The sequence below is a fragment of the Mirounga leonina genome, unplaced genomic scaffold (genome assembly GCF_011800145.1).
Source record: "Mirounga leonina isolate KUSES-001 unplaced genomic scaffold, KU_Mleo_1.0 Mir_127, whole genome shotgun sequence".
NCBI lineage: Eukaryota > Metazoa > Chordata > Mammalia > Carnivora > Phocidae > Mirounga > Mirounga leonina.
The window spans coordinates 28,347,954-28,373,795 of NW_023270316.1; the positions used below are offsets into that span (position 1 = coordinate 28,347,954).

Consider the following 25,842-nt stretch of genomic DNA (forward strand, 5'->3'; position numbering starts at 1 on the left):
TTGGGGGTTCTTCCTCCTAGTCATTCTTTTGAGGGGTGGGGTCCAAATTATTGACCACAACCCAAGCAAGATGCACCTGTTTTCTAGGGACCTTAGGGTTGAGGCCTCTTGTTTTCCCAGCCTGTCTTCTGGGGGAGGGGCCTGCAGCGCTGTTACTCAGGCAACCCTGTTTGGGCAGAGTTGTCCTGCCCCCTGTGGCAGGGGATGGCCTCAGTGAAAACCATTTTTCTGGGGCTTTTGTTCTCTGGTGGCTTTCCCTGGTGGCTTTCCGCATCTCTTCCGGAAGTCAGAGCAGGAGAGACTGTTTCCAGCCCTCTGCCTCAGAGCAGAGAGATTGCAGTCTGTTCTTCATTGAGCTCTCCAGGCCACACTATCTCTGTTTCTGTCTGTGCTGCTATAAACTGCAGTCCTGGGTTGTGTGCCCCTCAGCAGTGCTCCTAGTCCTCATCTCCAGGTCAGGGCATGGGGGCACGGCTCTGCCCTTCATGCTTCTAAAACTGCCAGCCGCCCCCAGTTCACAGGTGCGGCCCTGCCATTCCAGGGGGCTGCCCTGAAGTCCTTTCCCTGTCGCTACCGGTCTGCAAGTCTGTGCTCTGTCCCCGGCGCGGGAGGCTATTGCTCACCCTCGGTGTAGGATCCCGATGACTGTCTCCTTCCCCCTGCCGTTTATCCTCCGATATCTGCCCATGGAATCATGGCTCCCTGCTTCATACCTTGAAACCAAATGCCTGCAATATTCTGTTTGTAGAGATCCAGATCTATCTTCTTACATCTCAGGCTGATTTCATGGGTGTTTGGAGTGGTCTGGTAGATATCCAGCTCAGTTCCAGGGACCAGTTGGATTAGGATCCCCTACTCCTCTGCCATCTTTTCCCCCCTACTATTATTATTTTTAATGTAGGCTTCATAGTGGGTGTGGGGCCCAAACTCACAACTCTGAGATCAAGACCTGAGCTGAGATCAAGTTGGATGCTTAACCAATTGAGCCACCCAGGCACCCTCAAAGTAAATTATTGATAGGTATGTACTTACTGACATTGTTACTTGTTTTATGATTGTTTTTATAGTTCCTCTCTGTTCCTTTCTTTTTTTGCTCTCTTCTCTCATGGTTTGCTGCCTTTCTTTAGTCATATACTTGGATTCCTTTCTCTTTTTTTTGTATCTATTGCCGGTTTTTGATTTGTGGTTACCATTAGGTTTGTATATAACATCTTATGTGTATAGCGGTTTATAGTAAGTTGATGGTCACTTAAATTTGAACCCATTCTTCATTCCTCTCCCCAATACATTTTATGTATATGGTGTCATATTTTACATTCTTTTATTTTGTGAATTCCTTGACTGATTTTTATAGATATACTTGATTTTGCTGCTTTGCTATCAAAAATCAGTTGATAGTCATATGGGGTTTCCTTTGTATGTAATTTTTTTTCTTTTGTTGTTTTTAAAATCTCTCTTTATCACTACTTTTTAAAAAATTTTATTTATTTATTTATGTATTTTTAAATTTTTTATTAACATATAATGTATTATTTGTTTCAGGGGTACAGGTCTGTGATTCATCAGTCTTACACAATTCACAGCGCTCACCATAGTACATACCCTCCCCAATGTCCATCACCCAGCCTCTCCATCCCTCCCACCCCCCTCCTCTCTAGCTACCCTCAGTTTGTTTCCTGAGATTAAGAGTCTCCTATGGTTTGTCTCCCTCTTTGGTTTCATCTTGTTTCATTTTTCCCTCCCTTCCTATATGATCCTCTGTCTTGTTTCTCAAATTTCTCATATCAGTGAGATCATATGATACTTGTCTTTCTCTGATTGACTTATTTCGCTTAGCATAATACCCTCTAGTTCTATCCATGTCATTGCAAATGGCAAGATTTCATTTTTTTGATGGTTGCATAATATTCCATTGTGTGTGTATATATATATATATATATACACACACACACACCACATCTTCTTTATCCATTCATCTGTTGATGGACATCTAGGCTCTTTCCATAGTTTGGCTATTGTGGACATTGCTTCTATAAACATTGGGGTGCATGTGCCCCTTTGGATGACTACATTTGTAACTTTGGGGTAAATACCCAGTAGTGTAATTGCTGGGTCATAGGGTAGCTCTATTTTTAACTTTTTGAGGAACCTCTATACTGTTTTCCAGAGTGGCTGCACCAGCTTGCATTCCCACCAACAGTGTAGGAGGGTTCCCCTTTCTCCGCATCGTCGCCAACATCTGTCGTTTCCTGACTTGTTAATTTTAGCCTTTCCGACTGGTGTGAGGTGGTATCTCATTGTCATTTTGATTTGTATTTCCCTGATGCCGAGTGATGTTGAGCACTTTTTCATGTGCCTTTTGGCCATTTGGATGTCTTCTTTGCAGAAATGTCTGTTCATGTCTTCTACGCATTTCTTGATTGTCGTTATCACTACTTTTTGCATTTTAATTATTATGTCTTGGTGGGGACTTCCTCAGGTTGATTTTGTTGGGGGCTCTCTATGCCTTCTTGAGCTGGATTTCTGTTTTCTTTCCCAGATTTGGGAAACTTTCAGCTATTATTTCTTCAAATGAATCTTCTGCCCCTTCTTCTTTTTCTGGGATCCCTCTAATGCAAATGTTATTGTGCTTAATGGTGTTGCTGTGTTCCCTCAGTCTTTTTTCATCTTTTCTTATTTTTTGTCACTCTTGTTCAGTGTGATTGCCTTCCATTACTCTGTACTCCAGGTCTCCTGATCTGTTCTTCTGCTTCCTCTAGTCTACATCTATTCCATCTAGGGTGTTTTTAATTTCAATTATTGAGTTCTTCATCTCTGGTTCTTTTTTTTTTTTTTATTTTCTATCTCTTTGTTGAGGGTCTCATCCTTTTCTCAAATCCAGTGAATATCTTTATAACCATTACTTTAAATTTTCTATCAGGTATATTCCTTATCTCTGTCTCTTTTAGTTCTATTGCTATGATTTTGTCCCATTCTTTCCTTTGGAACATAGTCCTCTGTCTCCTCATCTTGTCTAACTCCCTGTATCTTTCCTATGTATTAGGAAAGTCAGCTACATCTCCTGTTTCTGAAAGTAGTAGACTCATGAAGAAGATGCCCTGCAGTGCCCTGAAGTGCAAATGTCCTCTAGTCACCAGAACCTGACTGTTCAGAGGTGTTTCCTGTGTGTGCTCTGTGCTTCCTACAGTCATGGCTGAGCAGCATTTGCCTTCAGTCTAGTCGTCTGTAATGGCTCTCTTCTCTATTCCTGTTGTGAGCAGCGTTTGGTCACTGTGTTGTTAGTGTGTTAGTCTGAGGCTACCTTTGGTTTGAGTTGAGTCAAACCAAGTGTTTGCCATAGCTGCAGTAGCACTAAACTGTAGGGTGCTTTCCCTGTGTTATCCCCTGAGAAGCTTTCGTTGGTGGGCAGGGCCTGTGGTCAGACTAGATTTCTGCCCCCAGCCCACTGCTGGGGCCACAGTTGGACGTCTGTGTGTGTGTGGTTATCTTTCCCTCTCTCTGGGGCAGGAGTCACTTTGGAGTAGTTCTGGCCCCTGTCAGGGCTACTTGCCCTCTGTGAGGTTTGTAGTCTGGCTTTAGATGGGCTCTACCAAGGGCATATTAGAGGAGACAGGTCCACAGGAGAATGCAATGGCAGGCTACAAGCTGTGGGAAGGGACTTACAGCTGCTGGGCAGACTCCTGCCAGCCTGGCCAGGTGGAGGGGGTGTTTCCATAGGAGAATGTGGGGTCCAGCTGCTAGCAAGCTAGGTGGAGAGTGTTTACACTGCACTGGTTCTCACAGGTGTCCGTGTATCCAGGATGGGGGGCGGGAAAGGGAAATGGCACCTGACAGCTCTTTTGTTTTAGGAGAAGTCTCCCAATGTTCCTTGCCTCTCCAGCACATGCTTTGAGATTAGCAAATAAATCTCTTTCCCATATACCCCAGGCATTTTTCAAACTGCTGCTTCTATGTTGTATCTCAGTGGGTCTGCTTGTTGTGCTGTCTTTTTAGGGCAGTGACTGCACCCACCTGGCTCTCCCAGAGCCAGGCCACTGCTTTTTGTAAAGTTCCAGGTGTTAAGCCTCACTGATTGTTAGGCCTCTCTAGTTTTAAAAGCCACATGTTATGGGAATTTGTCTTCCCCATGTGGTTCCCCATGCCTGGGTTTCCTGGTATAAGGATCTGCTTCTCTCTCCTCTCCACACCCATGGTGTTCCTTCCTCCCTTCTGTGGACAGTCTACATGTCCCTTTGGCTGCTAAGCATGTCTCTGCCTTTCCTACCCTCTTCAGTGTGGCCTCTTCTGTACATTTAGCTGTGGAGAGTCTATTAGGCCAGTCTTTGGGTCTTTTCTGTGTTATTTACACTGGTGTGGCTTTTATCTAGGTGTATCCATGGGATGAGTTGAGTTTAGGATCCTCCCACTCTGCCATCTTCCCAGGAAGTTGGAAATATAAGTAACATATATTTAAATATTTATAAAATAATATTTAAAATATATCCCAAGAAATAAAACTAACTAAAAAAATAAAACTAAATAAAACTAAAACAGAGATAGAATAAACATATTTTAAGACTGTAAGGTGTCATAAATGTCTCAGGAAGTTATGGGAGGATGTACTCTGCTGAAATAATGGAATAAACCAAGGAAGAAGAAGATGAAATCTAGGAAATGGGATCTCACACAGGGGAGAGGTGAAGGCAATTTCTCAGGGTAAAGTAAGAGGCCCCAGACCAAGAGCTAAGCATCCAGTTCAGAGAATAAGCAGCCCAAATTGGAGCAGGTGGACAGAGGGTTTTAGAAGAAAGGGAAGATAACTTGACGTATTTATATAGAAAATAGGATTGAGAGAGGTTGGAAAATCTAGAGAGAATTAATGAAAGGAAAGTGTATGAAGAAGTAAGGTAATTACTTATTCCAGGAAGAACAAAAGTTATGCAAAGAAAGGAAATATAATAATAGTAATGATCTCAGCAATGACCAATATTTATATAGTCATAACATTCTAAGTTATAATATTTTAATAAAAAACTGAGTTATGATTTATTGGGGGGATGAGGTAATGATGTAAGAATGCTTAACCTTTACCTTCCATATAGGAAGTAAATAAAAATAATATCTAGAACTAATAAATCAAAAAATATATAATCATATTATTTAGAAAAATGGATATATTTTGGAAAAACTACTAAAAGGATATAAAATGATTGATTCTCGGGAGAAAAATTCATGAATTGGATGGGTGGGCAAAAGATTTTAAATTTTGTTTCATTAAGCTTTGTAATATTCAACTTTTGTATCCAGAATGTATATATTCTTACAAATCAATAAGAGAAAAACAACTTCCTAAAACAGGCAAACAATTCACAAGGAGGAAATTCCGATGGCCAGTTATTTATAGGTAAAAGTCTTCTCAATTTTACAGGTAACCAGAAAGCAAACTGCAAATTAAAACAACAGCAGAGTACTATTTTACATCCACCGGAGTGGTAAAGACCTAAACTGTGACAATGCCAAATGTTGACAAAGCTGTGGGGAAATGAGAATCGTATCCTGTTTGTGGGCATGTAAATTACAACTTCTACTTTGAAGTGTAATTTTACAATATCTTGTAAAATGGAAGATGGGCATTACTATGACTCAGTATTTTTACTTCTACATGTATGCTATTAGTCTAGAGTGTTTTCCCCTAAACTTCCCTGAGGATAAGAATCACTCAGAGTGGGTGGGTGAGGGAACTTATTAAACATACATCTTCCCAATCTTCTCCCTGGAGATCGTGATTGAGAAAGACCAAGATGAAGTTTGGGATTCTGAATTAAATAAATGTTTGAATGTGTGTGCAATGCTGTTTGTTTCAGCATTGTTTTTAACAGCTAAAATTTGAAAATTACTTAATTATCTACTAACAGATGTGTGGATAAACTGTGATGCAATACAGTGTTTTTGAAATAAGTGATACTCATTAATATATGTTTATATTAACATGGATAAATATTGAAAATATCATTGAATAAAAACATCACAAAGTGATAGGTACATCATGATATCATGTACGCAAAGTTTACAACACAAAATAATACTATCTATAGTGCTGTTAAATAATATAAAATAACATTTTATATATAATATAAAATAATGGAGGTGGTACATTTCAACTTCAAGAAAGTGGTTACCTCTAGAGAGAAAAGGGGGCTTCAACTCTGTAATGTTTATTTACAGAGAACTAAAAGGATCTGAAGCAAGTACAAGAAAATTACAGACCTGGTTTGGACCTACAAACCTAGACTACGGATCTGAATGACATACCTGCCTTTGTAGTGAGGAGGTGTGCTTTCGTTTCCTCACAGACTTTGGCTCCTAAACAGGATGTTTGCATTTTAAAAGGAAACAATCTTCTAATCATGTGCCTTAATGCATTTTACAAGAAATGTTAACTTTTTGACTGGTTTCATTTCTACCAAGGTTCAGTTTTTCCTTTGTCTCCTATGTAGTTCAATAGCTTACCGTAAAAGAAATGCCATGGGCGCCTGGGTAGCTCAGTTGGTTAAGCGTCTGCCTTGGGCTCAGGTCATGATCCTGGGGTCCTGTGTTGGGCTGTGTTGGGCTCCTCGCTCAGCAGGGAGTCTGCTTCTCCTGCTCCCTCTGTCCCCCCCACTTATGCACATGTGTGCTCTCTCTCTCTCTCAAATAAATAAAATCTTTAAAAAAAATGCCATGAATATATTTCTTTATTTTGACTTATTTTCTTTTTTTATAGAAAGATTTAAAAAGTCCTGTGACTTCTCATTTTGTCTGTTCCTGTCACCAGGACCACCTGATACGGTAGAAATTTTTGATGGGGATGTGATTGGCACTGATCATTTGTCAGTTAATTAAAATCACTTAAAGTAAAACATTATGAAAAGTTGACTAAATCTCCGTCCATAGACTTGTATACATGTGAGTTTATTAGCCATTGCAACAAAGGCCAAGGTCTGTGTTTGGTGTATGGATCTGATTGGAAGTCCTGGCATTTCTTGTGTACACCATAGTCATTTTAGATCTGTCATTTTGGAAATCAATGCAATTGATTTCCAGTTTGAGACTCTTTATTTTATTTTTTTAAACTTTTTTTTTAAAGATTTTATTTATTTGTCAGAGAGTGAGAGGGAGAGAGAGAGCACAAGCAGGGGGAGCAGCAGGCAGAGGGAGAAGCAGGCTCCCTACTGAGCAAGGAGCCCGATATGGGACTTGATCTGGGATCATGACCTGAGCCGAAGGGACAGGCTTAGCCAACTGAGCTCCCCAGGCATCCCTTGGGACTCCTTAAAGTGGAGCAAAAGAGATCAAGATTCCTGTAAAATAATTTGAGGGAATACAAAATTCTCTTAATCTTACTACTTTTCTCTTTTTTTTATAGTTCTCTGTAATTTGAGAGCAATTTTAAAGCAAGTCTACATTATCAAGTCTCTCCAAAGTATTCATCTTAGTTTTTAAGGAAATGTTTACTTGTTTTAGAACTCATATTTCATAGATTTATGAAATCTTTAGCAAAATTAAATAATATAATAGTAAGTGGGATCATAGGCAAGTTTGTGAATAAACACAGCTGACTCTTGATGGATTGTACTGCCCACGTGGAAGAGAGGAAATGGGTGGGCACAGTGGAGAGTAGCCTAACATTCAAGAGTGTTCTGCATCCTGTTGGCAACTGCTGCTATATTTTACAGAGAAAATGGAAATTGTGGAAATGTGACAAATTAGTTAGAGGTTGTTTAAAGCAGTTTTTATTATTTCCATCTGTCTGAGTATTCCTATAAATAAGAACTGTGAGTTTTTAACAATTGAGGTGATCAAAAATATACTTTCTCTGAAGTGCAAAGAGGCTTGTGTAACTTTCCCAACATAAATGATTTTAAACAAATCTCCACTTTATGCCATATGACAGAATAGAAATGTTCATAATCGCTTAGAGAAGGAGATAATGTTTTATGTGTCACTGGAGGAAAGAGTAAAACAAATATTTTACAATTTTTCTCTACCCCATTTATTGTTTTGATTTGACTCAAATAACCTTTTCTTGTTATTGTAATCGACTCCTAATGCATCTTCTCAACCGCATGGGTAGATACACAGAACTTTATAAGCATGAATAATATAAGTTGATGTTGCAATATATTTTCTTTGTTTTTACATTACACATACAGCACAAATCCTAATAAAACTAGACTGGAATATGTTACAAATTCATTTGGTTAGTATTCAGTTACCGAGTGAGAGAATAAATATATATGATTTAAATTAAGAATGTGCAGTCCATTACTTACTTGCTACCTCTTCTACTTTATTTGGCTTTTGCACTTACCATGTTTTATTAACATTTTGAAGTTGTAAACATGAGTGGAGTGAAAGCCGTATCACAAAGTTGAGGTTAGAGGTTTGTTATGTTGGAAAATCAAAGCCTTGAGAGTAACTGTAGAGAAATTTGTTCTCAGGTGCATTGATTGAGAATATTGCTGTGTCATTGGTGGTTCTGGCTTTCCTTTGTGGATAGTATATGCTAATGGTCTAGTCCAGTGCATCTCAGAGTGGTCTGTAGGCTCACCATACACCTATTAAATTTACTTTTCTAGAAGTAGGGCCAAAGAATGTGCATTTAAAACAAACTCTTCTGTTGATTCTTATAAATGATAAAGTTTGAGATTTTTTTTTAGTTCCAATTCCTTAGGAGCAAAGCCTTTGATAATCATGGCACATGATTTATTGAAGAAGTGTTTTGCAAAAAAACCCATGTGGCTAAGAGTGAAGCAAGATGGGGGAAGAAGAAAGACCTGAGCAATGGTGTGGTCTCAAGTCAAAATCTAGCCTTAGTTTGATCCACAGGGGTGGGCTAGTGAGCTGTTTCCCTTTGAGGCAAGGGTAGCAGTATTTAGTGCCCTGCTTTCAGCCAGTCATAGGTTGTTGGCTGTATGTGGGTGGAAGATAGGTAGAGTGTAGACTTTCCCTGATAAAGCAGTTCCTATTAGTAGAGGGTACTTTTTGGAGAAGAGGATGCATAGCTATGAACCAACCCCTTGGCAGCCAACACTCACAGCAGCTGGGAGATGAGTGCCCTGCTCTGGTTAAGAGGATCTGTGTAGAGCATCAAACCAGCATTTATCATAGGCTACCCCTTGCACTGCTTAGGTCCACTTGCTTCTCACATTAAATTTACTCCAACCATACAGATCTTGTGGTCACTATTCCTGGAGAAACAAAAGAGGAGGGTTGGTGAGATAAATGACAGCCCCTGCTACTGTGATTGGTATCAATGTCCTATTTAATACTCATTTTCTCCCTCCTCTGCCACACATTTCTGATTCCCCTCACCCTTAGCTAGCACTTCTGGCTTGTCTAGGGGACTTGCCTTCTGGGTTGATGCAGATGTCATCTCTGAGGAGCCTAGGTTTCTGGTTACCATGCCTTTTTGAAACTAGAGTTGCTCTCCTTGCCCATTTACAGTCACAAATGGGCATGGATGTGCCAAGAGATACCCCAGCAGATGTGTCAGACATAATTATTATATATCCCTCTTTATTAGGTAGTATTTCTTCCTCATGATGATGAGGGTTGATTTTCTTGGTAGCTCCTTTTTGTACCTGCTAGATTACTGACATAAGGAGCCCAATGTGATTAGTGGCAGCCATTGCTTTGAGTTTAGTTGAAGATTTACTGTGTTCTTGTGTTCTTGGTTCTTCCTACTATGGATAGGAGTGCTCTCCACCTTGCATTCCGGACCTCTAGACTCAGAGACCATAACATATAGGGATGGGAAGCACAAATTCCTCCAGGGAGTCACTAGAAGTGATGGTGAGTGGGGTTACTCCTACATTTCTACTATTTAATATGTGGACCTATGTATTTTATTTACTGGGGACACAACACCAAGTGATGCCCGGGATTTAAGGAATTTACCAAATCTTGCAGGATAGCACCTACTCTCACAGCATCATCTTTGACCTGATGTCTCAGTTGTATCTTTAAGAGGCTGTTTCATCACTCTATTTGGACAATAGCTTCTTGATAGTATAGAAAGTGGTAGGACTGTGTACCCCATACAAACATGCTCATGCCCTACCTTCTTGGCCATAAAGTGGATCTCTCAATCAGGAATGATAATGTGCAGAATTCTATGACTCTAGATCAGACACTCTGTGAACCCTTGGACAGTAGTACCTGCTCAGAACCTGTGGCAAGAAAGGCAAATCTATACTGTGTGTGTTAATCCTGATCAGAAAGCCTCTCTCCCCTTTCCAAGTTGGAAAATCTGATGCAAACAATTTGCCATTAAGTCACTGGTTGGTATCTTGGAGAGATGGATGTATTGTCCCAGTAAAGGGGATCTAGTTAGGGCACCAAAACTGATTCCACCACAGAGACCTATTTGTCTTTCTTTCAGGGTATACTTTAAGCCAGATTTGACTATTGATTGCTTGCTATTTGATTAAACCTGAAATATGTCCAAATTAGTTGAATTCATACAGTTATTTTCAGTTCAGTTTGTTTGAATAAACCCAAATCAGATCAGTTATTAAGCCACATTAATTTAATAAACACAAACAGTAGACATTAGATGTTAGCCAGTTAGTAGGGTTATAATGGTCAAACCATTTTGGCTATGTAGAATTAAATTTTGAAAAATTTAGCTGTTATTGACAATAAAAAAAGCTCAAAGGAGAAACTGTAGAGAGAGATCATGGCTAAATGAGGATTCTTTTTTGATTTTGAAAATTATATTTTATAAAATATTTTTCTTTAAAAAGCTATTGATCTATAATCTTGAAATAGAAGGAAATAATTTCTATTTTTTCAACTAACAAATTACTTATAAATTTTAAGATATAAAATCATAGAGTTATTGTTTTAGGGATATAAGTAAATTCAGTAAATTAAACTATTGCTAACTCTATTAATGGCTTGTGGATTAATATATCGCATGGTCTCACATATAGCTGTATTGTATAGCTATAGCTAATAATAGCTTAATTTTTACCAATCAAGAATCAGTTAATTATTTTGGTACCCAATTTTGAACCTGCATATTTCCTAAGTTCTTTTTGATTGCAGAACTAAAATCATTGATGTGAATAGAAAACATGAAAAACATTTACATTGTTTGTCCACATACATGATTTATTATATTCGTATTTTCCCTTTCTTTATTTTTCTTTCTGATGGCTTCTATGTGAACTGAGAAATTACGCTTTCTACTTACCACTTTTACTTTGTTTTTCTTGTCCAAAATGCATGTATCTGGTCTGTTATGCTTAGTTCAAGTATAATTATTTTTCAGCTCAAGGTGACAATTTAATTTATTTTATTATGAAATGAATCATATTTCCCAGGAAGTGTATTTTTCTGGGATTTAATGTGCTGGATTGACTGCCAGTGTAAGATTCAATAGTTAATTTATTTCTTTTGTGGAGTAGCATGTTCATGGCCTTTGGGGTTTGCACTGAAACACTCCTTTAGGAAGAGGTAATATGGGATGACTTTTTTTTTAAAGATTTATTTATTTATTTGAGAGAGAGTGTGGAGGGGGAGGGGCAGAGGAAGAGAATCTTCAAGCAGACTCCCTGTTGAGAGTGGAGCCCAATGCCGTGCTCCATCTCACGACCCATGAGCTCATGACTTGAGCCAAAACCAAGAGTCAGCTGTTCAACCAACTGAGCCACCCAGGTGTCCCAATATGGGATGACTTTTTGAGGTAAGATAGTTTCTAGAGCTGGAGTTTCATTGTAAATCATTACATTGAAAAGTATTATATAAGCAAAGATTGTTTGCATAGCTCACAGTGACAAGAGCAAGGATTGTTCTGAATTCTCTCTTCTGGTTTGTTCAGTAGACTTCCTATGGAAATTTAGAACTTGTGTTCCTATTCCTTTTAGAGAATGAATGAGGATGGGAGACTGGATTTAGTGTAGGAATTCCTGGAGAAGAATGGAAAAGTAGTTTGCCATGTTAAAGACTCTCCTGTATAAGGAGAGATATACAGAAAACAGACAAACAAGAAGTTGCAGAAGGCTATGGGTTTACCATTCCAACAGGATGCTTCCATGAATCCTCTAAAATGGCTATGACTGTATAGAATTTTTTGCCTCTATTTCTCTTTATCTACCATGGAGTGAGGACTTATGGGATAAAATGATTGGAATTGATTGTAAGTCCAAAGTCCATCAGACTTCCAAGTATGCATTTTTACTTATATGAACCAATACCACCATTTCTGTATTCCACATGGACTTGTATCCCCCTTTGCTTGGCACACCCCTCTTTGATAAGGGTCCCAATCCTATGTCCACTTAATGACATGGGCTCATTCCATATGTCATAATTAATGACATAATTGTATCCTAGGTATCTCCAGCATTTCTTGGGCACACAGAGAAAAGAACTTACTAGTTATACTAATTAGTATACTAATTAGGGCTAATTGCATTCTTTCTAGCATGCCTACTGTGGCAAATAAAAATTCAGTGTGGGGAATCCCAAATTTACACTTAGGCTCCAATGACCCTGAATTAAATACAAATCTAAGTTAATTTAGCTGAATATGAAACATAAATCCACACCAAACCATACACTCTTATGAAAGCTTCACAGAGGAGATGATGAGGCCCATTTTGTTTCTCCCCCGACCTTGCTTGATTTCCTTTCATCCTGCTGATCCTATAGGCAGCCATGGAGGGGGGCAGAAATGCTTAGTACTTGGAATGGGAGACCTAGGTTTGAGTCCAGCTCTGAAACTCATTATTTATGTGACTTTTGCTATATCTTCCAAACTTTCAGAGTCTCACTTTCCTGGACTGTCATATAGCAACCAAAACTGTTTTAGCATTGGATAGCTGGGAAGATTAAATAATTAAAAAGATTACATGAGATACCATAGATGTATATTTTTTTGTAAACTATCATGTGTGCTAGTCATGTGAAGAACATTAATAAATATGTATTGACATTAATTTATATCTTATATTTTGATACAATTTGGGAAATATTCTGATAAAGGAATATTCTGATAAAATTTGGGAGAGCAACTGACCAGATTTATTCCTTTCAAAGGTGTCCTATGTGCCTATAGTGGTAAATAAGTAATGATGATAATAAATAAATCTAGGAATTAAGTATTTATGTATAATACTTTACAACTTCATTTGGTGGAGCATCTTTCATGCCAACTATATCCCCAAACAGATTACATTCAATAAAGACTTACAGTGATAAGCAATAAATACTAGCAGTGAGAGACAGACATTGAGATAAACAGGCAGGGAAAAGTGCTTTTCTGCTAAATTCTGAAAAGAAATGAAGAATTTAGGGGTGAAGAGACCCAGGAGAGATGTCACAAAAGGCAGGAACTATTGGAGATAAAGTTCTTACACTTAGTTTTCTTAGTGAGAGGCCTGAGGCACAAAGTACCAAGGCTTTGAGCCTCTGCATGGGTCTTCTGACTGGTAGCATGTCTTCACTGTGGGGAAAAAAGAAAGATATTAAGTCTGAGAGAGGTGAATTCCAATTTCACGGGAATTATGAGGCAGGGGAAGCTTTGCTTTGATCTATATGAAACAGAAGAGAACTACATATTGGTATTTTATTCCCTGTACTCCACCTAAGCAGTGCATGTGTGAAGTTCATCATGAAAAATCAGCTAGAAATCTGATTTGGCGTCTAGAGAAAGATGTTTGAGTTAGTTCAGAATATAATGATTTCTAAGATTTCCAGGTTTGTCTTTGGTTCAGCCAGTTTTAACACAACAGAGTGATTTCCTTATAGAGTAACTTAACTTTTTAGTAGACATGTGGATAACCTAAGCTCTTGGAATAACACTGTATGTTGTGGTGTATGTGTTTGTGTACATGTGTGAAGGAGGGCATAGTGGCATATAGAGAAGGGAAAGAGGAGAGGAAAATGTTACTAATTAAGGTCCAACTTAAGACTAATTTTATCTACTCTGATTTTTTTTTAACCCTCAGTCTCCTCATCTATATGAAGAGGGTTAATAATACTCCCTAGGGTTGTATGAAGATAAATAAGACAACCATGGCAAACTTTGGAAGTGAATCTATAAAGTTCTCAATAAACATGAATCCCATCTTCATTAGCCTGAATGTGCTGTTGCCATGGAACCCAAAACACACGAGAAGGAAGTCTCTCTTCTTTTTAAAGTTATTCTTCAGAAATTTTAATTTTTGTAAAATATTTTGTGTTAGAGGCAGAACTACATCACAGAGAATCCTTAGAGAGGCAATGAAAAAAAATCTCATATTTGATTTAAAAATGCGTTGTCTGCATTTTTCAGAATCCTTACCTTTGTTAGACTCTCCAGGCTAGTACTAAAATGAGTGTATTTCTGTAGCTTGCCCTGAGTGAGGTTGGGGGGAAGGGAAGAGTAGGGAAAGTTAAGCAAGCTCAAATGCTAAGGAAAGGTTGTTTAGATGAGGGATTTGATCAGATAATCTGAAAGTGGCATAAGAGTTACTATATTTTCTATATTGTGGTGATGGTTTGTTTGGTTTGGTTTGATTTGTCTTAAAGGCAAACTAATGCCCTCCAATGGAAGATGACCTTAATGAAACCCCATTACATCATTTTACATCAGACTTGTAGATGTGGTTCAATATCAACACGCTATCTTTAGCTAGCTGGGCACTTACAGCTTTAAGGAGGGCCACTGAAGTGTCTTTTATGATGCTAAAACTCCCTCAAAGTGAGCAATTTATTTTGGAAAAGCATATTAAAAGTAAAAACAAAAAAGCTTAGCCTAGAAGTTGTGATATGACGAGAGACCATAAATAAATGAATAAAGAAATGAGAGTAGCTACAAGCACAAATGGGTTTCACAGCTGCTCCTGATATGGTCAATAAAAGAAGATAAAGAATAAAAAGAACTAGTCAAATCAGTCAAATAGCCATGGGAAGATCTGCTCCTTGAGGGCAAGGCTCCTGTCTAGTTCCATGTGATGCATCCCCAGTGCCTAGAATGTGGTAGGCACATGGTAGGTTCTCACTATTTGACAGTAAAAAAAGATGAATATATATGAATAAATAATATATATTGAGAAGGGAGTGACCTGACTTTCTTTTTTTTAAGGGTAGACTCTAGATTATTTGACCTTCAGCACAGAGGCTGGCTTTTTATAAAATTTCCTCTATTTTCCAGTTGTCTTTTAGGTAGATATTCCTATTGAAGGTGTTCTTTATAGGCTAATAGGTGCAGGAGAGATGCCTCAAGGGACAGAGTGATCTGAAGTTGTTACATTAAAAAGGTTTCCCAGGCAAGCAAGAAATGGCCTGGAGTCTGCTCCTGGTTACAACTTTAATCATTTCACCCCAGCTGACTGCAGAAATTCATCTGAATGATGAAGAAAATACTTTAATCCTGACTTCATCATGTTACTTTTGCAGATTTGGAGTTCTGACTTGAAATTAGGAGCATGGAAGATTTATCTACAACTCCCCCCCTCCCCCCAATTCTGGTAAATTCAAGAAGGGTTGTTTTGCTCCATGGAATGGATGAGAGAAGAAAAAGGCTGAGTTAGGCAGAGACTCAGGAATAGGAAAGATTTGGGTGTGTGTTGGGAGGGGGTTCAGGTTTCAGAAAATTAAGTTTTAGTAGTTTTCAAGAGTTTATTTTTTAAAGATTTTATTTCTTTATTTGACAGAGAGAGACACAGCGAGAGAGGGAACACAAGCAGGGGGAGTGGGAGAGGGAGAAGCAGGCTTTCCGCTGAGCAGGGAGCCCGACGTGGGGCTGGATCCCAGGACCCTGGGATCATGACCTGAGCCGAAGGCAGATGCCTAACGGCTGAGCCACCCAGGTGCCACTTCAAGAGTTTAGACTAAGGTTTGGAAAATAATAAGTCATATTAAGGGTCATAAAATTGATGGCAATCAAGGAATAGAATCACACCGTGTGTTTGGAGGCCAGGAAATCAAGCTGACTCTGGAAGTCTGTGATCTTAGATACAAAAAAATCTAAAGGAACAATAGTTATGAAGTCAATCAAGGTGAGAAAGAACTTTCAACAAAGGTGATTAAGATAGATGAGGGACTGGATTCCAGGATTTAGATAGGTCAAGGGAATGACAGCACCTCTCAGAAAATAGGTAATATCTGAATAGTCTTATATAGGGATTATTGGACTTGAAGGATATTTTCTTCTTGCCAGGTACAGGAACTGGTTCCCCAGCACTATGTGTGTGCATATGGTGGAGATGGATCCTTCCTGCAGAGGCCTCTATTCAGCTGAGTTGTGGGTAGGAAATGTTCTTGTGTGTTTTCCTGTGAACAGATCATTATGTTTCTCAGCTCAGAAGTGGCACTGAGTCAGGGGGATTGGGCAAGTCTTTACTGCTGAAAGGGAGGAAAAGCAAGAAATAGGGAACATGACATAGAATGATCTATTCTAGGGGCAACTCTAAGATATATTATAGGAGGATGGTATTCTTGCCAATAAATACAAAAACCTTTCAATGTGTGCCCTCCATTTTAAAAGAAGAGAAACTCAATTAATTCTTCCAATCTAGATACCAAAGATACACAGGCAGGTATCCTGAGCAAAATACCTGTGAGGAGTTAACTAAAGTCATTTGAAAATGACTTTAGTGATCCCAGGAGTCTAAACAAGTGTGGCATCTCTCTTAGCTCCCTGAATAGCACTGTAGACGTTCCTCTGTGTTTAGTCTGACCAACCCAAATGACCCAGAGGTGAAACTGCTTCGTTGGTGATGTCTGTAAGGTCTCATCCATAACTTCCCTCAATTCTTTTTTTTTTTCTTTTTTGAAGATCTTATGATAATGCAGCACATTTGAGTATGCTTAAAGCGTTCAAGTGGTGCTACTGGCTATAATTAAGTTCTTTCAGCCTTTCCATTACAAATTCTTCTTTCCAAGGTTTAATATCTCAGAGACTTCTAATCCCACTGGGCCAAACTTAGTATAGAAATTGTCAGCAGGAATGCAGATTTTTCTGCTCACCCCTAAATATTTCCAATCAAACAAATGTGTTTTTTTTTTCCCCTCATAGCATACGTATTAAGAAATAGGTTTCAGGCACTTCTGAAAGGCCCAAAGAAAAAGTAATCCAAGCACAAAATCTGAGAGAAATGTAGAAGAATGCAAAATTTATCTAGTTTTTGGGGTGGGTAGGAAAATAGTGAATACTTCCATTTTCAGAGAGTTTTTACCTTGTGTATTTTAAACCAAATTCAAGATTTAACTATGAAATAAACCAAAAGCATACTGATTGTAGGTTTGGACTTTTGACTTTTTTTTAAGAGAAATATTTGTTACTTCTGTGAAAATTTAAGACAGTCCATTGATTCCAATATATTAATCTGATTTGGATTATAATTGAAATGTTTCTTTCTTCTCTGTGTCTTAAAGTCAATTGAACAACAATTATTTGTGATATTATTGATTTATAATAAAATTATTCATATGAAAATTTATTTTTATTTTTTATTGGGTAAAAAGTACATAACATAAAATTTATCATCTTAACCATTTCTAAGTGTTCAGTAGTGTTAAGTATATTCACATTGTTGTGCAACCTATCTCCAGAATGTTTTTCTCTTGTAAAACTCTATACCCATTAAACAATAACACCCCCTCACCTCAGCCTCTGGCAACCACCATTTTACTTTTTGTTTCTATGAATTTGACTACTTTAGATATGTAAGTGGAATCATACTGTATTTGTCTTTTTGTGACTGACTTATTTCATTTAGCATAGTGACCTCAAGGTTCATGCATGTGTCAGAATTTCTTTCCTTTTTAAGGCTGAATAATATAAAAGTTATTAACATTTGACTTTTTCGGTGTTTATTCAATTTTGTCTTTGTTCTTTATTAATCAAAAGATCCAGATCCTTAAATGGAAGACCCTTAATTTTTTAAAAATTCTTTCATACTTATTAAAATTCCTCTTTGGGATTTTAGCTCTCTAGCTTAAGGTACAGGCCTTTGACCTTGGCTATACTGCTTAAGAGAGTTAACAGTTTTTCCAGCCAAGTTTCCTAGATAGAAGTAGATGGACTGCTTAAGGTCCATGGCTATGGCTGTTTGCTCTCAGGTCAGAGCGGTCCTCATCATCTGCCTTGTTGTCCTGGTGCCTGCCACTCTCCATTCTGTCTCAATGGGGAGCTGTCTTCTCTGCTGTCACAGTTCTGAGTATTCCATCCCCTTTGATACTTCTAAATGTGGCTACCATGATCTTATCTGACTCTGAAGTTATTTCTGTTGTGTTCTTTTTTTTATTTTAAAGCAGATTCTACTTTTTATTTTTATTTTTTTAGGTTTATTTATTTATTTAAGTAATCTCTATGCCTAATGTGGGGCTCAAACTTATGAACCTGAGATCAAGAATCACAGGCTCTTCTGACTGAGCCAGTCATGCACCCCTCTATTGTGTTAAGTTTTTCTTCTCTTTCCATTCTTCTGTTTTTTTTTTTTTTCTGACTGCTAGAGTTTCTTTGATACTTCTTGTTTTCCCAAGAAAAGATTAATTTTTTCAAGACATGTGAGCTGCCTTCTTTTCTTTCTCATTGAGCTCTGACCAGTTGGTAACATTCCATTCAACAACCCAAACATTTATGATAAACTTCTGGGTATCAGGCTGAAAATGCATAGACAACAAGATACTGCCTGCATCCTTGAAGAGATCATAAGTTAATGGGGCAGGTGGATATGCAGACAAACCAAGACAATGTGGAAAATGAGAGAAGAGCCCTGTGACCTTTGTGGAAGGCATGGCTGAGGAAGAACTTTGCCACATGTGGGAAAATCTTAACAGAATCAGATCATAACAATGGAGCAACATTTAAAATCAGTCTTAAAGAATGACTACAAGTTAGCTAGGAAAAAAAATGTATTTTTGACATAATCTTTCTCCTTCTCAATTATTTGCTTATTTGGTAAAAATACACTTTGAAATGCATAGTCCCAGATTCCCACCACAAAAGCACATTGGGTGAAATCAGTAACTTTTCTCAAGTAAATTTGTTATTTCTGGTTGCCCCATTGCTATGCATTTCCTACAAGGACGTTAGGTTTATTTTGAGGTCTTCTGGGTCTGGTATCTTAAAGAATCCTGAGTGATCTGAAGGGATGGATTCTGATGAGCTAGCACACTATAATCAGTCATTTACATGTAGGTGTGAATGAAGCAAATGGAAGTAGTTTTTGATAGGGACAAGAAGACAGCTGCAAGAGTGTAGGAGGAGCTTGGGAAAGAGATGGCTGGAGATTTACTGGTGAAAAAGCAGTGGGGAAGTTGAAGGATAGGGATCTTGAACAAGCTAACAACCTGATTCTCTCCAGAAGTAGCCCTATGTGTGGAAGAGTGCCCTGTGAGCCTTTGCCTCTGGTAGAGTTCAGGTTGAATGAAGGAGCTTTGGGTCTGTTAATTCTAGTGAGCTCTTTGATCTTGAACCCAGAACTGGGCAGACTGTCTCCCCACACACCATTTTGGCAGTGCTAAAGTGGGGCAGGCCATCCAGAACAGTAAGTTCCCTAACTCTTGTCTGCATTTACCAAGCACGTATGCCACTCCTCCCCCAGACCGTGGTGAGGAAGGGGGCAGCAAGAGGCTGGAAAGACCCTAATATCCTTGCCTTATAGGAAAGAAGCATAAGAAATAACAAAAAGCATTCCCTTCTAACAAGTTACTTTTATTTAATTTCTTTTTTTTTTCCAAATGGAACTCTAAATATCAGTATGGTGTTGCTTTTTCAGTTCTTTTTATTTCAACTTTTGTTTTGTCCTTTGTTTCTGACATTGAACTTGCTCAGCTTTTCAGCAGCGAGTTTCCATGTGACCAGCCTCTATCCCTCTTTGCTTGTGGATGTCTTGTTTTCGTCTTCCCAGTTTTAGGTTTTTGTTTTTTTCTCCCTTATAGGTGGGCCTCATTTCTTGAAGCAGAATGCAGAAGTGTAGGAACTAGATGTGTCTGAGTCCTTGGTGCTATTGCCACCTTCCACACTGGCACCGTTCCATTCTCTTTGGTTTTAGAGTAGCTAGGTTCTATCAGGTACAAGGTTGATAAGCTCGCATCTTAGCATAGTGAGTGTGAAAGTGATGGCCTATTTAGCTGATCTCCCCGCTGCAGTGTGGAAGTTATTAGGAAACATTTAAATTACCTTTGTATTTATTTTAGGGAGCTACCTCCCTCGTCTTTCAGTCCCATCTGTATAGCATTGCCTCTGTGAGGCTTATGGGAGCTCCTGGAACTTAAATATGGAACAAATGGCTCCCCAAGGAAACCTTTCTAGGAGGTGTGAACCACTTGGAGTTTGTGAATTCTTAGAGTTTGAATCTCACCATGAAACAAGATCAATGTAAGATAGAAAGGTAATGAAGCAGTGCTCTGTTCCTGTGGGTAAAGTCAGATTGGTGACAACTAGGTATTGTGATAGTCAAATTTCCTAATCTGGATTGATTTCTAGAGAAATTTAAAAATCATCAATTGTTACAATGCTATGAATATGTAAGAGGGGGGATTATTTTATAAATGAGAGCCTGTGCTATCAATGCTAATTTGCTTTCTTTTGTGCATGGTGCAACAAAGTTGCTAAAGAGCTTTTGCTGTGGTTGCCACTCATCTTTCAAATGAAGGGATATTGGTAGTTTTAATGTCATGTTTTAAAACAATAACTTTGGTATAGATGGTACATATCTGTGAAGAACACAGAGCAATGCCTGCACCCAGTGAGCACTGAATGAGGATTTTGTTAAATAATTAGAAGTAAATCAAGCCATATCTGCCAAAATTCATAAATGAAGATGAAAACTCTTGGCATTGTTGATCATTTATAATTTAGGTAATCTTCCCTCTGTTTCACATCATTTAGGATTGGCAGAATCACTTCTGATACTCCTAGGTTAAAGGTTCTGCAACATCAGTTGAACATTATCCACAAACAGACTCCTTAGAGTTATCCAAATTTAGAAATCATTATAAATGTAAAGAAGTTATAGAGAAGACTAATAAGAGTTTAGCATATTGATTAGTGAAAGTTTATGGTGTTTAACTGAATGCAAAGTAATTTAATTATGGACAAAAGATGATATTGCTAATATGAAGAAGACTCAGCCATAATAGTGCTCAAGATATTTGTAAATTCAAGAATGGAGGAAAAAGAAAAGATTGTGCACTGGCACCCTATAGCGTAAATCTCTGGAGATTTGTCCCACCCCATTAGGTGCTTAGGCTATATAAAATAGAAGAACCAAAGGCCTTAGAACCTCGAGATTTAGCTAATTTGTCTATAATTATGCAACATATATAGGTAGTTTCTAATCTGTATGAGGCTCCATATTAGTAATCTCATGAACATAAACCAATATGAGAGAGAAGATGGTTTCTAATCATTGTGTTTCATGAGGGTTTTAAATTTAATTGATTTGTACACTGATTGAAATTTCCTTTTGAAACATTTTCAATTAGCATGTCTACTTGGCTCTTTTTAATCTCATCTTGAGCATCCTGAAACTTAAGGAAAGGGGAATGTTTTTGTTTTCCTTAAGCAGATTGTGATACTAGGAAACATTTAAAGGTACATTTAGATACATTAAAGATATGTTTTAAAGATGACCTGATGAGAGAAAAGATGGAAGAAGAAAGAAGCAAAAAACATGAGTTTGAGAGTGTCCTGCTTACTAAGGACAAATTTGACCTAGTAAGAGCACATTTTAGAGGCTTAAATTGATTTAGGGAATACCTGGGGTATGTATTATAAATGTTTAGAGCCCTTATTTAGAATGACCTATAAATTCTTCTTTTTGTGTGCTTTAACCAAAACACTTTTTGACTTTTGGATCTAAGATTGGGCGTGTACTTTTTCTAGGCAAGTTTGAAGCTGGTTTTCAGGTCCTTAAATTGCTAGAATTTAAATCACCCAAATTTATTCCTCCCCATGTCCATGACACCTAGTGTCTTCTGGTAGCCCTCTGCTTCACACTTGTGTCCATCACAGATGAAGGAGGGAAAAGTAGTTATACAATTTTGAGTATATTGTCTGTGCCTGTACTTCCAACATATTATCACATTAGCCCTTTGAGAAATATTTTATTATTTCCATTATGACTGTGAAGAAACAGAAATTCGGTGAAATGAAATGCATCACTCATTGCCATAGAGTCAGTGGTGGTGATGCTGGGAATCAAGACATATGCTTGACACTAGACTCTAGCAGCAGGTTCTTTGTACCATTCCACACCACTCACCATGCCATTCACCATTAGCCTAGAATTTGCCTGGTGCTGTCATGTTTCTGATAAAGTTATGAGTCCTGACTCCCATTCCTCAGTGCATCTCTTTCTGTTGGTTCTTCTGATAATCAAAATCAGGCTATAGTATTAGTGGCCATCCATGTCTTTTAACAAAGGCATATGTCTTTTTTTATGTGTGAAATAAAGGAATTTGTTAAATAATATTTTACCAATCTCCACATTTTCAGAGTAATATGGACAGGGTTAGAGACTAATTAGGCTTGAATGCAGACAGCGAAGAGATAATTTAATACATTTCTTCAAGTAACTATGAATCCCTTACATTTATAGAGCCCTTTAAGCTATCAAACAATAATCAGGCAGGCTTATGTCTTAACCCTGAAGAGAATTCGTAGTTCTTGTCATCACTCTTTATATTGCTTGTACAATGTCTAAAGGTGGGAAGACTTAGGCTATATTTTCTTTTAAGAGTCTTTTAAGAGTCTGCACGCTGCAGAGCTCTGTGTATATAGCACACTTGCAAAGTTATATTATGTGGGTGAATGAATGAGTTGATGGACAGCATTCAGCCCCAACAGAAAGACAGTTTAAGTGGATTTCCACATGTGACATCCTTCTTTTTTGCTCTTCATGAATAGCAATGCTATCTGTACAAATGTAGGCTTTGAGCCAAATAGAACATGGTGGTGCCTAAGAAATCCAATAAGATGAGTATGTTCAGAGATTTTTAAATTTTAAACAAATTATAAAGTCGTATTTTCCAATTGCCAATAAATTCTTTTGTCCCGTAGAGTGCATTTTGATATTTGAATGAAGATCATAGTGTAAGGTGGTTGCTGAACTCAAGCTGTGTTAAACTGCCTGACTGCCCTGCTTTATTGTTTGTGACTAGAGGTAAGGCTGGGTGATAGTGAAATGAAATATTGATAAAAATGCACTGAAAATGTGGTAAAGCACATGTTTTGGAATGTATGTAGAGCTCTTTGAAGTGAAATAATGGTTTTAAGTGAACTCATAAAGATGTTAGTGCATCTTTTTAGTGATAAAATTGCATTGACAATGGAAATTCCTACCCTCATCCAAGAACATACATTATCTATGGGATTTATTCATTTTCCAATTTAAGAATAATTTAATAATAACAATAGAGGAAATGTATGCTACAAGGACTAAATTTTTTTGGTAAATCTTTTTAATATTGGCATGACCTAATAAAGATGCATGTTGCTACCACAAGATTTACACAATGCTAAATATTTTTAGATTGATTTCAACAAGAGAGATTGGAGAACATTCCTTCAGAAGTCTCAGGAGAACAGCTTTAGCATATTTTTTTATAAAGATTCATATGCACACAATAAACAACCTCAAATGTAATATCATTTGAACATTTAATCTAGTTATCTTTTAACCTTCATGAAATGTTAGACCTAGATTTCAAACTTAATAAAGGAAGCAAGGTGTGTGCATTTGTGTATGTGTGTGTGTGTGTTTGTGTGTTTTAATATAATGCTGATCTTAGAGTCTTTCCTTAGAATAACCAACTCCATCTATTCTCAGTGAAGGCAAAAAGGAGAAAAATATGATAGAAATAAATGGATAAGTATCAATATCTTTAAAAATATTTATACATGAGGTCACTGATCTGTCCATTTGGCAAGGACCTATTTTAGAAGAAACTACATTTTGATGATAGCTCATACACATTACTTTATATTTATGGAACAGGGACAGAGGAATGGTATAGGATGGACAGCTAGATGGAGCTGGCTTTCCATAAGTCACAAGCTTTTTCATTGCTAGAAAAGCAAATTCTGATGGTTTAGTACAGATTCTGTTCTGAAGAGAAAAATAAAGAGAACAGTGAAGTGTTCTCTCTTGTGGACCAGTAATGACAGTAAATGACGAGTCCCATTAAAAACCAAACCAGAATAAATTGTCACTTAATTGTATACAACAATGTAAAGATTGTCAAGGGGCTTGCTTTCCCACGAGAAATATTTTGTTATAAACATCCAACATCACAACTGAACCCTAAATTTATATCAACCCTAAATCTTCATTGTGTAATTGCCTTACTACGAGGTAACTAGATTAAGTTGGTGGAGTAGTGTAACTGGAATATCTAGGGATATATACAGCATTCTCAGTTTCCTTTATTAAACGAATTTATTTCTGGTTGCTTTCTATTTCATTATAGGAGCTATAAATTTCTTTTTATGCATATTAATGGAGATTTTTTTTTTCTGAGGTAAGTTAGACCACAAACTACCACACTTAGATTTAGAGAGCAAAGACCTAGCACTGCTTTGCCAAAGACCAAATGCCTGGTAAAACTCCCTACCGTCTTCTCTCCCTGAAAAAATCTAATTATGCTGGATCTCAAGTTCTAAGAATTTTTGTAGCTCTGATACCTTAGCACAAATGACAACATTTCCATGATTTTGTGCTAAGACCACACTGCTCTGGACATTGTCCTGTGCTTTTTAGAAGAGGGTCTCAAGGCCACCTTAGAATTTTCTAGGGAAAAACTCCCAAATCATCCCCTACTTGGGAGAGGAAAAAATGTATTATCCTGGACACTTATTCATGTAATTTAAACATATTTTTCAGGTATATTATGGGGTAGGAAAAAAATCCAGAATCAAGATCATAGAAGTTCAGGGGACTCTTAATTTAGGTGTTCAGTTTATTATAGTGACTTTTTTGAGACTTGTTGTATTGGGTTTTGGATATTTTTTCTAAGTTCTTGTCAGTGCATGTCTGTGAACTGTTATGGATCCACCTAGATCCTCTCAGGAATCCTCATGATCAAGGTTGTTGACATGAGGGGCACCTGGGTGGCTCAGTCAGTTAAGCGGCTACCTTCGGCTCAGGTCATGATCCCAGGGTCCTGGGATCGAGCCCCACGTCAGGCTCCTTCCTCAGTGGGGAGCCTGTTTCTCCCTCTCACTCTGCCTGCTGCTCTGCCTACTTGTGTTCTCTCTCTATCTTTGTCAAATAAATAAATAAAATCTTTAAAAAAAAAGATTGTTGACATGAGTAAAATATAGAAAACAATGTCACTATTATAACTTTTTTTGTTTTTGAAAATATGGGGGTTTTTTTTCCAGTGGGTAGTAGATTTATGTCGCTATTTTAAAATAGGTTAATAAATACTTTAAAATTTTCTCAGTTTTAATTTCTGTTAAGGTAAAAATCCACATAAACATTCTTTGGGTCTATAATAGTTTGTAAGAGTGGAGAGGGATCCTGAGACCAAAAAGTATGAGTATTGCTATTCTGCTTACTAAATGGAGAGATCTTAATCTCAAGCCTGGATCACTCATGTATGAGAACAGTGTGATATGCTGCCCAGATCCCCCCTTCAAGGGTAGACTTACTACATCAGTTGCTTGGAGTGCTGCCACCAACACCCTTCAGTTGTCAACACCTTCAGGGATTGGCTCAACTTCAGAGAGCTACCTCATCCAACATCATATCCCTTCCCAAGAAGCCCACATCTAATGATTGGTAGATGCAGGCATATAAGGGCATGGCTACCTTTCTCCAACTCAGACAACTCTGGAGGTACATTCTAGCTTCAGAGCTTCCTGTGGTGTCAGCTGAG

At 37.8% G+C, this 25,842-nt stretch overlaps 2 long non-coding RNA genes across 4 annotated transcripts in view; both read left to right on the forward strand.

The window, feature by feature from the left end:
- The window catches only part of LOC118009313, a 203,435-nt gene that overhangs the window by 82,102 nt on the left and 95,491 nt on the right, over window positions 1-25,842 (forward strand). The gene's annotated exons all lie outside the window — the stretch shown is intronic.
- LOC118009314 lies at window positions 15,662-24,854 on the forward strand. Its single transcript, XR_004678880.1, has 2 exons — window positions 15,662-16,259; window positions 23,024-24,854. It is a non-coding gene; the product is annotated as an uncharacterized LOC118009314 (long non-coding RNA).